Genomic DNA, 15,742 nt, shown 5'->3' on the forward strand with positions numbered 1-15,742 from the left:
GGTAGAGACAGCTGGACTTCAGATAATTGTGTATGTCTGTGTGTGGGAGAGATAGAGGGCATTTTATAGAGCCTTCTTATGAACCTCCTTTGAGCTGTGTGTGAGCATGATGAAGGTGTATTGATGGTGTTTCCATGGTCATGGTGCAGTCCACAGAGAGCTGAAGAGGAAAAGAGATATTCTATATGTGCATTTGTTGTATATAATGATGTATTCCTATTACAGCCTGAGTGCAGTCTTAGCTGATAATGTTGTAGGGACAGAATCTGCTGGACACTGATTTATTTCTGTATTCTTTCACAGCATGAGTACCTTAACATTGAAACCGCTACGTTTGTGTCTACCACACTCCATCAAAATCAATACTTACATTTGTTTTGTGTCTATGCTTTTTGCCATAATTGCAGAAACATTTGAAGTGGTTTTCAAAACACACCACAGCCTGAACCTGCATTTTCACATAAAGCTTTGTGAGTCTATACTGTCCTGCAGACTGAAGCTCAGTGATCGGTTTTGAAGTTGAAAAATGTTATCCTTGTGAACAGTATACAGAAATACCGCAAGAAGCCAAGAAGCTTTCCAATGTTTGCTTATAGTGCAAAATATACTTTTAAGATTTTGTCTCGTTTTCCGGTAAAAAAATATTTAAAGGGGTGATGAACTCAGAACTACATTTTTCCTTGAGCTTTTAACATCTAAGAGGTCATCATATTACAAGAATATCCTGTAAGTTTCAGAACTGAAAACATCCTTGTTAGTCCAACAAAAGCTTTTATTGACACCAGGCTCAGCAAACGACTCGTTTTTCAAAGTGGGAAACAATGACGTCAAAGAGGATAAAACACCACCCCCGCTGAAGAAGATCAACGCCTACTTCAACATGGCCAGTTTAGCCCCACCCACCGGCGCATTACACTCATAGCTAAATAACATAGGCCTACCTCGTGATGACAAACCGGATTGAGCTACCGAGCAATACAAAATATTGTGCAGTGCCTGGTTGTGGAAGAAGACAGTCACTTCATAAACTTCCTCTGGATTCCAATTGGACTGCATGGATAAACTTTATTTTTAATGACGTTCCAGCTGTTGAGAGTAAAACATTGTCCGTCTGTTCACTTCATTTCACTGAGGATTGTTTTGTAAACAAGACTGGATTTGCAGACCGATTAAAAGTGAAGAACGGTGCTGTGCCGTCTGACAGGAATGGTGCAACACACGGACTCTGGGTCGAACATGTATGGGTGAATCATTCCGGGGTGCGTTTCCCGAAAGCATCGTTAGCCAACTATGGTCGCAAGTTCCGTCGTTATCAGCATAGTTCAACGATTCGGTGTTTCCCGAAACCATCGTTCCAGCGAACATTCGCAAACAGCATCGCAAAGTTGTGTGGTTTGAACGACAGCTCTCGACCTGTGGTTAGAGGCATCGTTTCTATATTGCATCACATTTGGAGGTAATAAATCCTTATCTTGAGCATAATGAGCAAGCTGACATTCAGTACAACCGGTGTCTTTTATTTAGAATACTTACAAATGGAATTTACGTATTTTAGTTTGTCAAGAGATTTGAAGTAACGTGTTTGAAAAGTGCGCATGTGCGAACGCGCTCCACTATGTAAGAACGAGCCAAATATTGAGTCTGGTAATAAAGCAAAACAACTGAGAACAATTAGAAGTAGTCCTCAGATGACATGTCTGTAATTTATTTAAAACAAATCTAGCGTTAATTGGATCTCAAACAGTTTCATTAAAAGCAGTTATTACTCCACCACGTGCGAAACCAACGTGGTTGAACGATACTTTGTGACAGTGGGTTTCGGGAAACAGTCGTGACTAGCTATTTGATTTTTCCAACGATCTATCGTACTATGGTAGTGAAGCAGTGAACTACGTCGTTGTACGGGAAACGCACCCCCGGTTGACATTTTACAACATTGGACGTTTTCAAAACAATCCACGTGCATTGACGAGCGAGTAGAAACTCATTATAATATGCAATACTGTTATCCATTCACAGCAGTGGGCGTTTACTTCCAAGTCTTCAGTGCGAGATGCCCATAAAAACCGAGCGCTTTTGTGCGAGGCTCAAAACTAGGGTAGAAAATAGCCTATTACTTATTCATTTTGAAGTTTTTGAATGCAAAAATCAAGCGAACGCCATAAGTTGACCTCAGACAACAATATAATGCAATTTAAAAAGCCAGTTCATGACCCCTTTAAACATTACTTAAATATGATTTTTTTTTTAAAGTTTTTAAACGGTATAAGAAACGACTTGTTTTCCACAAATATTCAGCATCTTGAAATAATTTCTTAATGAACAACAACAAAACATTTATCTAATAATCAGAAAATAATCTAATTTTGTGTGAACAAGTCTTGTTATCTAACACAAACTGATCTTGTTTTAAAGATGATAACAATATATTTTTAGTGGGAAACAAGACAAACACGCTGATTAAGAAAACTAAAGTTTGAATGCAGACAACATCTAAATATATCTAAACTCGAAAATCAAAAGAAAGTCGAGCCGAGTCGAGCCGAGCTGGTACTGTGTAGTGGAAAAGCGTCATTAGTGTTGATTGGCTGCCCATGAACAATGCCTTCTTTGGCCTTCAAACACTGTAGTTGTAGCTGAGACTGCAAGAGTTAGGTTAGTATTGCTTTTTTTCATGCGTTGCGAGAGCAAATCTACTTTAATGCACCAACTCCATCGTAACTGTTTGTATCACTGTTTATCAAGAGCTAAGGAAGCTTAGGGAGATGATTCAGATAGAATTCAGATAAAGAAATTGGCTTTTAGTTTCTGGCACACTCTGTAAGCGGTAGACCAATCATAACAGACTGAGCCATCTGACCAATCAGAGCAGAGTAGGCTCTCGGAAAGGAGGGGTTTAGAGAGACAGAATACTTTTTCAAATCATTCCAGAGATACCGTGAGCCGGATTCAACAAGAAACTGTTACTGAAACATGAAGCAGTTCCAACTTGAAAGCCAGAGGCAGCAGTTGTTGGGCCACAACCTGTAAGTAGGCTAAGACTTAATCATTTTAAATGTTTTTGCATGTATAATTTCAGATGTAATGTTTTAGTTTTATCAAATGCCAGTGCTGGCTTTATAGCCACTAGGCTACTAGTTATGCTATTTTGTGTCTACGACAAACGCGTACAAACATTATGGACCTGAATTTTGTATAAGTACAAATGTTGTAAATGTATTTTTCATGTACATATACTTTATGACGTTATTTTCGATTTGATTAAGAACGTAAATGCCAACGCTGTTTGTTTATATAATGTTAGTAGCCAGTCAGTTCAATGCTATTGTGTAAAACAAACGTGTAAAAAGTAAAAAATATATATAGGCAAATTACCATTCAGAAACGTTTAGTAAGCCGCGTTTGGTGAGGTCCTGCTTGCCTCTCTTCATCGCTGCTTTCTGGGTCTGATTCTGGCTCATACTGATACTGCAGTATCGACCCCATTATTTACATTGGACCGTAAAGGTAATAATGGGCGTGAACCTTCCAGACAACGTGAGCTACAGTTTAGCCAATCACAACACACCGGCCCAAACTAACCAATCTGAGCCCACTGCCTGTTTCTGAGGGAGGGGTTTCATAGACTCAGGAAGTTAACCAGTCGTTCAAAGGACAGAGGAGAAAGCGGCTGACAATAAAGGTGAAATATATGAAAAATAAGACTTTTTAAAAAAAGAAAACCACAAATACATGTTATATTACACCCCATTAACACAATCATGCATAGAAAAACAAGCAGTAAACCACCCCTTTAAATGCATGAACCTATTGTATGAGAGCTCCAAAACAGTATCAGGAATCTTAAAATAGCATAATCGTGGGACTTTGTCACTGACTGGTTGGTAAATCAGCTGCTGTTGTTTTGAGACAGACGTATGGTGTGTCTTCCCTGAGGAGTGTCTCTGCGTGTGTGAATCCAGAAGGCCTCCCCTCAGTGTGCATTCAATTACCCTGTCTAAGAGGGCCACACATGCGCCCTCACATATCAATGAGACCTCACTTTGGATTGGAGTGTGGAGAAAAACACAATGTGAGGGGGGAATCTTAATCCAGCCATCAGTGATTGAGTATGTGTGTGTGAGAGAGTGCATAATATGAGTTTTATGATGCATCTCACATCACATTTCAATCAGCACACTCATATGTCATCATTTCACGCTTCCTCCATTGTCTCTGTGACCTCAGCTGCTACGGCTTTGCTGTGGATTATTTCTTTGGCTTTCGGCATTTTTTGCCTTATGATTTGCGCATGGAATAGCAGTGCGTTTACTCCATCTTTGCTGGTGGCATCTCTCCCATGGTGATACATAAAGGTCTTAGCCAGTAGGTGGGCTGCGACACAAAAATAGACTGCTGACACAGACAGCAGGAAGAATATCACTAATTAAAGTAATAAAATGCTACAAAGTAATACAAAAAGTCACAGGAAAGCTAAATAAATACACTTATCAAAGGCTTAAAAGGATGTACAGTCAAACTCTTTTGGTGCAAATTCATTAGTCACTGATATGTGATTAGATATTATACAAAGGAAAATAAAATTTTCATGTATAATATAATAAGTGAAATGATTTTATATTACTCATGTTGTATTATTCATGTTGCTTATGCACAGCGCATTTGTCCTATTTTATGCCATGTTACTTTTATTAATAAATAATATATTTCATATATTAAATATGTATATGTGCGAGCCGACCAACTAGTTGGTATGACATTATATTTTGAGTGGATGACGCGAGTTAACTATGACATTAACGCGATTAATCGCGATTAAATATTTGAATGGTTTGACAGCACAAATTATTTTGCATAATATTGGGCCTATCCAGTAATGCAGTGTTTCATAGTGCATTTCTTTAGTAGGCTACTTTGTTTACTTTTGTGCGAAAAACAGCATTGGTCATCCCTTAATGTAAAATCTTGGTCCCCAAAGCAAAATCAGAGCCACTGATCTACAGGATCTGCAGATCCTGTCTCTGCTCTTTGTCTTCATGTCATTGTTTTATTACCGTCTGTCGTGTGCACGAGGGAAGCAAAATAAATAACAGACAAAATGCACTGTGAATTTTAGGACGTGTACGTTTTTGTTTATGCTAGCATCACTGGATTATGGATATTGTGCGCCGGGACATAATTTACAACCGAGTACCTGTCCGTGTCAATACCTCCACAGATTCATCTTCAATCTAGTGTATTCTCACCACAACTCTTGCACATCCCAAAGAGTGCCTGAGTCATTTATTATATTTGTGCAGTCACCATGGAGCACAAAATGCACTGGCGCTCCATAATGGACTGGGCGACTTATTGTTTACAGACCCATGTTTTCTTTCTGCCAGTCGCACTGTGAACAAAAATGCAGAGCAGAAAGACTGGGAGAAATGGTAAAAAAAAAAAAAAAGAGCTTTCTCCCAAACCGACCCTAATGCTTTATTTAAGAGCAGCCTGCGTAGAATCCATTACACATCCTGTCTGCTGCGCCAGCCTTCCTGCAGGCGGGAGAATATTAACAGCATCATGCCATGTCGCTTCTAGGCAAACTCAAGCGCCGCTCATAGACCTCCTGCAAATGTACCTTTGTCTTCAGCCATGACCCAGCTGTAATCTGGCACCTCTGTCCAGAGAGACGGTGGAGGTGAACATGATGGGTTGTTGTTGGAGAGCGGGAAAGAAACCCTTAAGAGTATGTGAAAGCCTGATACATAATTCACGGAGTGCAAACATACTTTCTTTGTATTTCCTGCTTTATAGATAAATGCAGTCCTTCAGCACAGAGCTTATTGTCTTGTCTACTCATCAGAGGAAAAATCCATTTATCATGATATTATCTTATTTGTTTTGTATTACGACTTTTTATCTCATAATTCGGATTTGTTTTCTCACATTTGCGAGTTTACATTTTGCAATTCTGATGTTTTTCATATCACAGAATTGCGAGGTATTAGTGTGCAATTGCGAGTTTAAGTCATGATTGCAAGACATGAAATCACTATTGCAAGAACAAAACTCATACTTGTGAATTGCACGAATTGCAAAACTCATACTCAGAATTGCACGATATAAACTCATAATTCCAAGCAAAGGTCAGAATTGTGCGATATAAACTCGTAATTCTGACTTTTTTTCCCAAAAGCGAGTTTATATCTCGCAATTTTGACCTATTTTCTCAGAATTGTAAAATATCAACCCACAATTGCAAGCTAAAGTCAGAATTGTGGGACATAAACTCGTAATTCTGACTTTTTTCTCTCAATAGCAAGCAAGCAAGCAAGCAAGATTTATTTATAGAGCACTTTAAAATCCAAAAAAATGGACACAAAAGTGCTGTACAGTAAAACAATACATACATAAAAGCCCTACACAACCAAACAATGAAACAATAAAATCAATATAACCGAACCTGGATTATCAGTTTCATTAATACCAAGTTCATATTAGAGGTCGACCGATATTGGATTTTACCGATAACGATAGCTAGGTTGGGCTGTACTTGCCAATAACCGATTAATCAACCGATAGTTTTTAAAATTGATACTGGATAAAAACAAACATAACACTCCAAGTAAAACAGTGCTGAACTTTATAATAAAAATACAAAAAACTGGCATAAAAGGCATTCTTTCAAACAAACAAAAAATAATACTCTAAATAACAAATTAAACATTCCAAATGTAACTGTTTAACTGTTCTTTTTCAAGCCAACCTAATGAATAAAAAAGACGTTTCAAATAATAACAAAATTTGCCATCTGAAAATAATTTAAACATTAAAATATGTTAAATATGTGTTTCTTTAGCTATAACATGTTGCAAGTCCAATTTGTTAACAAAGATTTATTAGCTAGTTTACATGAACTATGTGCATTATACAATATAAATGTTTACAGCATTAATATTTGAGCAATACAATTTCACCTTGATCATTCATGTTAGTTCATAGAGTTTTAACTATGGTTAACAAAAAAAAAACCTTAATTTAAACATGTAGTATGTTAATTAACAAACAATGAACAGCAGTTATTAACCTTAGTTAATGTTAATTAATGTGTTAACCAGCGACTGGCAAGTTCGGGGCTTTATTACTGTCGGTGGTTCGGGGGGCTCCACTATGCGCTGCTCTGTCTATTATTGGTCCAACCTAATAAAAACGCCAACGGTCCGTGAAGCATAGCCTATATGAGTTGCGTATTTTAGTTTCACTTTCATTTTGTTTGTATTCGCTGCTAGGTAACGTGTCGATATTGCTCAGACGCACATCAGGTTGTGATATTTGTCTCCGTCTCACTCCGTCTCTCATGTTCCCACAGACGTTTAATCGCGCTATTCTTGTCACGGATTCATTGACGTGTCCCTTCCACGCTTACCATGCGTTTAACGCAAATTTACCGGTCGCACATGTGCGACTGGATGTAAAATTCAGTCGCACACTCTCAAATTTTGGTCGCAAAATGCGACTATTTGGTCGCAGTCTGGAGCCCTGTATTTTATATATCTTAAAGAATATTTAATAAAAATAAATATGTATTAAAGTGATGGTGAAACAAGAACCGAAATCGAATGCTTCTCTGATTCGTTTGTTTTTGTCGGCTGTATGAACATCAGTTTGCTATCATACGTCTCTAGCTTATATGCAACGTCGCTGCATAATGAATGCATCAAAGTGACCAGCTGGATATAAACTAATGCAAATAGATGGTAACAATTTGTGACATTAAACATTCGGGTCGGACTTAGGTGTATTTTTGTGTCAGTGTTTTAACCGCTTGAGGTACTACTAATGTGCGTCCTCTCAGCCACTCTCGAAGGCAAACAAACATACTGTTGTGCGGTTCTTTCTCTACTAATGCAGCATTTAGTCAACAAATTCATCCGTTTATAATGATATGACAAAATTCCCTGTACCTTTTCGCTGTCCGTGCTTTAGCACGTGCATCAGATGTCAGCGATCTCAACACAGCGCGCGGTCTCAGTGCAGCGCGCAGTTTCACGTGTCGAAATAAACAACACAAGGCATCAGTTGATAGTTTTTATGACACCTCTAGAGGCCGCTCTTGTACTGCATGATGCCAGCAGACCCTTCTCAGCTCTCTCGTACTGTGTAATGAATGACAGCGCGTACTTCTCAGCCGCCCCAGGAACGGACGAAACCAGGAAATAACTATCGGTGTGGATTTTTGCCGATAACGATAGTTCCACCAATCAACTATTGGTGCCGATTAATCGGCAAATCCGATGAATCGGTCGACCTCTAGTTCATATCTCACAATTTTGACTTATTTTCTCAGAATTGTAAAATATCAACCCACAATTGTGAGTTATAAAGTCAGAATTGCAAGCTAAAGTCAAAATTGTGTGACATAAACAACCCACAACCCACAATTGTGAGTTATAAAGTCCTGTTCAGAGTCAGTTTTTTCCCCCTCAGAACTGCGAGTTTATATCTCACAATTCTGACTTTGTAACTGACTTTTATATCTAGATAAAAAAGGTGATATAAAGCAACCTTTATGAAATTATGATTTGTGATGTCACATAACTCCCAAAATCTTTCTTGTATACTGGAACATTTTGAGCTAAACTGCAAGATTTCCCATATCACTGGCTGTATTTCAGGCTCTTTCAAAGGCTGTGGCTAATATGCACATAAACGATGGTGTTTCAATACGTCTGGAGCACAAAATAGCCATTACATTTCCATTTCAAATCCCAAGCTAACTCTCAGGAAATAATGGCTTTCCCATGGCATGAATTCTACCTTGTATGAGAGAGAGAGATAAGTACTTGTTGAATCCCTAAAATCCAACAGGGCTCAAATATTCCCAAATGATTTTAGAGTCTTGAATGATATATATATATTGATATATATATATATATTTTTTTTTATTATTATTATTATTATTATTTTTTTTTACCCATAACCGGTGCTCAGTGGAACCGGTGCTCAGTAGGACAGTGGAATTTCTTATTTATTTATTTAGATTTTTTTGTACCTAAACTCTCAAAAACTGTGAGCTGTTTTTTTTTTTTTTTTCAATCTAGTAAAAGGGATGGAAATGGATGGGGATATTAGCTGACTCAAAGTATTTGTCATAGAACATGTTATTCAACTTTTCTGCAGACAAGGCAATTACTTCAGCCTGCTGTTGTTACAAGCATGATGTACTGGAGAGACCTTTCTCCGAATTAATATCGCAACCCTGTTCCAGACGGTTACAAACCTTTTTTTTTTTTTTCTGTGATCGTTTAATGTATTATTGATCAGTGTGTCCACTGCTCAGTCCTGCATGTATCTTCTCTCATTCTTTTAATTCCAAAAGTCCATACAAGCCATTTTTCACTCTCCTGTTAGAGCAGTGCATGGAACGCCTGGGTTGCCATTTTATCAAAATGTAAAGAAGCAAAATGCAAGGACTTTCTGCCTATTACTCTTTGGAGACATGAATTATTCCTTGCTTGTCTTGAATACTCAGTTGACCCGTCGTTTCAGTCCATTTTTTTTGTGTTACTTTTGCATTGACATGTAGAGAATAAAAATTAATTTGTAAAAAAAAAAAGGTAACACTACTTGAAGGGGTGTGCATAAGACTAACATGACATGACATATGTTATAAATATGAAGGAAGTTTTGAATATGAATACATGTTTGTGACAACTGTCATTAAGTGTCTTTCGCTCAGTTATGACATTTTTAATGCAAATATGACATTGTTTGAGATGTCTTTGTTATGACACCTGGACATCAAACAATACATCATATCAGTGTCTTTGTCATCACAACTTGACATTACTAAGACAACACAACCTGTCATAAACATGACATAGCAGATTAATTATCAAACTTAAGAAACCACCTAGCTTTATTGATAAACATTACACTGTAAATGATTTCTGTGGTTTTCACAGGATTATACTGCTTTTCTCAACAGTTTCAAACTGTATAATCTATGTACAGTAAGTTACAGTAGATTTAGTTGTTTTCACAGTATTATTTTGTTTTTTCTACAGTTATGTACTGTGCACACAGTTGACAGTATGTTTCTGTAGAATTTCAATGCATTCTGGGAAATTATCAGTTACTGTTAATCTAAATACAGCAGTGCAAAAACACTATTAAACTGGTGGTTGGTTTTGACATTGGCTGTCATGAAGCCATTAAAACTTTTTAATGACAAATTCAATTAGTACCACTGTAGTTGAGGTCACAAAAAATATTCATGACACAGTTATAATGGCCTCATGACAGCCAATGTCAAAGCCAACCAAACCATAAAACCAGTTTAACTTAGTTTTATGTCAAGTTGTCATGACAAAGACACTGACAGGTTATGATGTCATGGTTGATGTCAAGGTGTCATAACAAAGACATCTTAAAGAATGTCATATTTGCATTCAAAATGTCATTATTGAGTGAAAGAGACTTTAATGACAGTTGTCATAAACATGCATAAACTCATATTCAAGACATATGTCATGTCATGGTTATGAAGGTATCATGTCAGTCTTATGCACACCCCTTCAAGTAAAGTGTTACCAAAAAAAAAAGAGTAATGTAGTTTGATTTAATGGAGCAGTTTAGTTGGTTATAAAGGAACAGTAGTTTTGGCTCACGCCCCTGAATCTATATATTGCTACTAAAAAAAGGGTTTTCAAAAAAAAAAAAGATCAGGTAACACTTTATTTCAATACACTTTAGTCATTCTACTAACTACTGTTTAAGTAACTCTGCACCTAAGATGCATGTCAAATAAATCTCACTAGACTATTAGAAGACTGGCTGCTTGATATCTCCCACTTTATTTTAATGCTCCCCAACAGACATTCTACTGACTATAAATAACTTTTCAACAACATGTCAACTTATTTCACTAACCCTATAAAACTAACCTTACTGTGGCGTTTAGTTGCAAAGTTATACTGTATTTAGTAGAATGTCCAAAGTGCATTAAAGTGCATCAAAATACAGTGTAACCCCAAATTACACTTTGTTTTGTTGGTTTAATCTTCACGTTGGTAACATTTCACCAGACTCCGTATGCAAATGGTTTCATGATATCATAGCCCCAAACCCGTGTTTATTCATGAGCTCCTTTGATGCTGAGACACTTGAGATTTTTATCCCCTTTAAAACACAATGAACTTTGTGTTGCTCACTAAACAAATCAATAAGAGTGTAAAAAATTAATGATGTGACACTGTTTAAAAACAGTAGTCTACGAGCTTTAAATCAGCTGCCGGGGGGGTTTGGGGGAGTAGTAATTTCCACTGAGTGCTCTGTTAATCAGACGGCAGCGAAGGAGTGAATTAAGACCCAACTCGTAAGTCTGTCAAAATGAATTGTTTAGTGGAGACTAACGAAAAGGGCTTAGACATAGCCATACTCACATCAATAGATTTTTTTATGAGCTGAACCCGCTCTTGCCAGCCTGTTGCTAATTGACATGGCTGAAGGTGTTTTTCTGACGCCGTGCGGGCGAGGGTCGGGTCTCGGAGGAGTAAGCCGTCTCTCTGTGGCCCACGTGGCGTCTGCATCTTTATCACCTTTTCCTGCCTGAGTTTATGATGGCTACATTTACAGCACATTTTGTCATTTTTCACGACATCAGACTGATAAACAACCCACCCTTTCTTCTGATTCTCTGCAGACATACACAATCTCAAGCACATTTTCTTTCTTTTCTTCCGTGAATGGTTTTTTTTTTTTTCGTCTTCGAGTTGTCTTGCTAAACTGTGAATGTGAATGTTTGCTGACATTTTCTGACTCGCTAAGCACACCGGCATGGCCTTTTTTTTTCTTTCTGTTCTTTCAGTGTTGAATAAACCTCAAAATGAAGGAAATGAAGGGAAAAACATGTAGCCTAGTATTGTAATTGATTTAAATATACATTAAAAATGCAATACAATGCTGTGATGAGCATGTATTTGATTTCTATATCAAGAGAGAGTCCTCATTAAAGACTTAAATACATGAAAATAAAAATGTACAAATATTTTTACAAAATAATAAATACTTGCTTACTAATATTTGAAAAACGTTGTCAGTCAGTCACTGTGGCGCAACCAACATGCATGCAGAAAAGAAAATCAGATTATTATTATTATTTTTTTTTTACTTTTTTTATGTAACTTTTTTATTACAGTGCAAGGTTTCTTTTTTACCAAAACTTAAGATTTATATATATATATATATATATATATATATATATATATATATATATATATGTTGATTTGAAATATTAACTTTTTGGAAATCGTATAAATGTTTTTCAAATCCATATGAATGTTTTGCAACATGAATATTCTGCATGTCTTTAAACTATACATTTTTAACTTCCATGGACACAGTACTGTATGTAAGTGAGCTGCCTTTTATTTCTGAATGGTTCTGCATAAATTGAATTATTATTATTATTAGTAGTAGTAGTAATCCACCTGTCGAACATACCTCAAACATAGTCAAAATTTTCAAAGTGTGCATGCTTTCATCTGATAAGTCTTTTATGAACGTGACTGGTATTTCAATATTTCACCTCAAACAAATTCCCTTCATCTCCCTTTTCAATCTACACACATACAGATTGCTCTTTTAAATAATTCACACACAATCAACTATGGTCTATATGAATTCAGAATAAGCTACAGATGAGAGATTGGAAAATAATACCAATGAAATGCGGTGTTTGTGTGTGCGGTGGGACTGTTTTTAGATTGTGCTGACTAGCAAAGTTTCTCTAATCAGCATTTGCATGAAAAGCTTTTGCTGAGGAGGGTGAATTGGGAAGACGGCGAGAGTTTAGCTGAGACCCCGAACAATTAATTCAATACGGCTCTTTAATAATGCACTAAAATATTCATTAGACTGATAAGAATGGAATGATAATTTCCAGGTCAGGCTGGACTATGAAAAGTTAAAGGGGGAAAAGTCCTTGCTTTGGCGGTGCGACGAGAATATATCAGTCTCTCCGGAGGAACATTCTTCGTTATTATTAGCCTCGATTGTATGATCTGTAATGGAATGTATCTGCAGAGGCCATGGGTGGGTCATGTGGTAAAAACATATGGGTCAGTCTGGCCTGAATGGATCAGGAGGCAGAAGAGAGGTGGAGAAGACCTGAAATATGTAAGAACTAAGTCCCTTTAAAGGGATAGTTTACTCATGTTCCTCCAAACACTCATGTTGCTCCAAACCTGTATGAGTTTCTTTCTTCTGTTGAGCACAAAATAAGACATTTTGAAGAATCTCATTAACCAGACAGTTGATGGACTCCATTGACTTCTAAAGAATATATTTTTTTTCCTACTATTGAAGTCAAAACGGTTTGATGCCCCATATTCTTCAAAATATCTTGTTTTGTGTTTAGCAGAAGAAAGAAACTCGTACAGGTTTGGAACAGCTTGAGGGTGAGTGAATTATGACAGATTTATTTTTGTTTTGTTCACTATTCCTCTAAGGTAAGTCATTTCACTCGGCGGCCATCTTTGAAACACCTCTCTAGCAGCTATTACAGTCATGCAAGTGCAGCTTCTATCTCTTTGCATGATGAAACTCTATCCAAAGCTGTTCACCAAGATTATGATTTCATTTTCAATTTTGAAATTACGAATGAAATTTGACAACGACATGTCTCATAAATATTGTTTCTAAACACTCAAATCATGACAAATAACTGATTATTTTCAGGCTGGACCAGCCAATTGCGCATGTGCGGTCATAACCTCACATCTCAGAAACTCTGACTGACACAGTAAGCAGAGCTTCCAAAGGCAGTTGCAGAGATGCGATGCGTTTACCGATTGGCGATTGGCTCTTTTATTTAGAAGGCGGGATTTATTCCGCCATATTGTGTGTGACACTTTCTCCTATTCCTAGTTATATGAGTGCATTGTCTTTGTATATCTAAAATCTGTATATGTTTAGCGCCACTAGTGGCACTAATTGGAACTGCAAAAAAAAGATGGTTTTCCATCAGGTCTTCTAAATACTTTAACCCCTTCCTTCATGCCTCTTGACCACTTTAGTTCGTACAAACAGTTACTACTGCTTGAAAAAAATGCAAAAGCATCATAAAAGTGGTCCATGTGATTCAAAAGCATACAAATCCCAAACCAAACTTTGGCCCTGTTTACACAAGAATGTTCGCGGGTGAAAACGGAAAAATATTTTACTGGATGTGCCTTTCGTTTACACGGCGACGGCATTTTGGGGGCTTAAAAACGCAAGAAAATTTAAACCACCCTCCAGAGTGGAAATCTTAAAAGCGCTCCACCGCCGCGTTCCCGTGTAAAGGGTAAAAACGCAAAAGTTTGCTTGACAGTGAAGGTTGTACGCCGTTGCGCGGACTTGGTGTTGTTGTGTGGCAGTGCTCCACATTGCCACCTAGCCGTCTGGAGTGCATACTACATTGAATTTCACACACTTTTGCGTCACCATATGCACGTGGATTTCTCACCCAAAATACTCGTCTAAACGCAGAATAGAAAGATAACGCAACGCCACTTTTGCGCTTTCTCTTCAGAATCGTTTCCTTGTAAACATAGCCTTTGTCAAGTGACCTTTTTTATATAGCATTTTATACAATACAGATTGTTTCAAAGCAGCTTCACTATTACAGAATATGTAAACAGCATACAATTGTACTGTAAAGCAGCTCTAAAAAAAGTCAATATTGTCATTATTCAGCTGAAGTCCAGTTCTGTAAATTAGTTTGGCTTATGAAACAAATTATGACACAAAGTCGAATCGGCTATAAAGCAGCTCCAAAGAAAACAGTGATGTCATCATCCAAGTTTTGTTCTCATCAAAGTGTCACAGTGCAGTCAAATATGTAATATCACTGTTAATATTAATTGTCCCAACTAAGCAAGGCAAAGATGACTTGGATACGAAATTTACCAAATTTGAAGGGTGAGCTACCCCTTTAAAACGGTTGCTTAAACTGTGATTTCTCATTTTTGTTCGCTGCACAAAAATTAATTATTTTTCTTTTTGAGGCCCGTGAACTTATCAGTTACCCATTCGGAGCACAAGACTCATCCTGTCTTCTAATGAAGACTTGTAAGAGTCCAAAAAGGTGCCCTTTTTCTCCACTGTAACCTAATTGTTTCTTAATTCTCTTCTGTCTGTTGTGGTGACACTGATTAGACGACCGACAAGAAAGTAATTATCTCCAGGCTCGAACACTTGGGAGGTGCCTGCTTTTGTGTTATTTTTAGTCATCATCCATCAAGCCCGTCACGCTGAACTCCATAAAAATGGATAAACAGGGTTTTATCTCTGTGTATGGGTTCTGTATGTAATTATATTTGATTGTTTGAGAGGAAGTGTGTGTGATTTGGAGGCAGTGGGCTGTTGCTCAGCTGCTGACAGCTGTGCTGGTCTCAGGGGACGTGTGATTCGGCACACAGTTATTAGAGGTTCCAGGTGTGGAAATGTCAGCTTTATATGTTTTATTTATTTATTAATTTTTTTTATACATACACTCTAAAAAATGCTGGGTTGTTTTAACCCAACTTTGGGTCAAATATGGACTAACCCAGCCGTTGGGTTAAATTTTTACATTACATTTTTAACCCAACATTTTGGGTTTGTCCATATTTGACCCAAAATTGGGTTAAAACAACCCAGCATTTTTTAGAGTGTACCGATTCATATATTTGTCACAGCACATTTGGTATAATAAATATGATTTCACAGGAAGTTT

This window comes from Pimephales promelas, chromosome 18 (genome assembly GCF_988280905.1).
Source record: "Pimephales promelas chromosome 18, fPimPro1.hap1.1, whole genome shotgun sequence".
Taxonomy (NCBI): domain Eukaryota; kingdom Metazoa; phylum Chordata; class Actinopteri; order Cypriniformes; family Leuciscidae; genus Pimephales; species Pimephales promelas.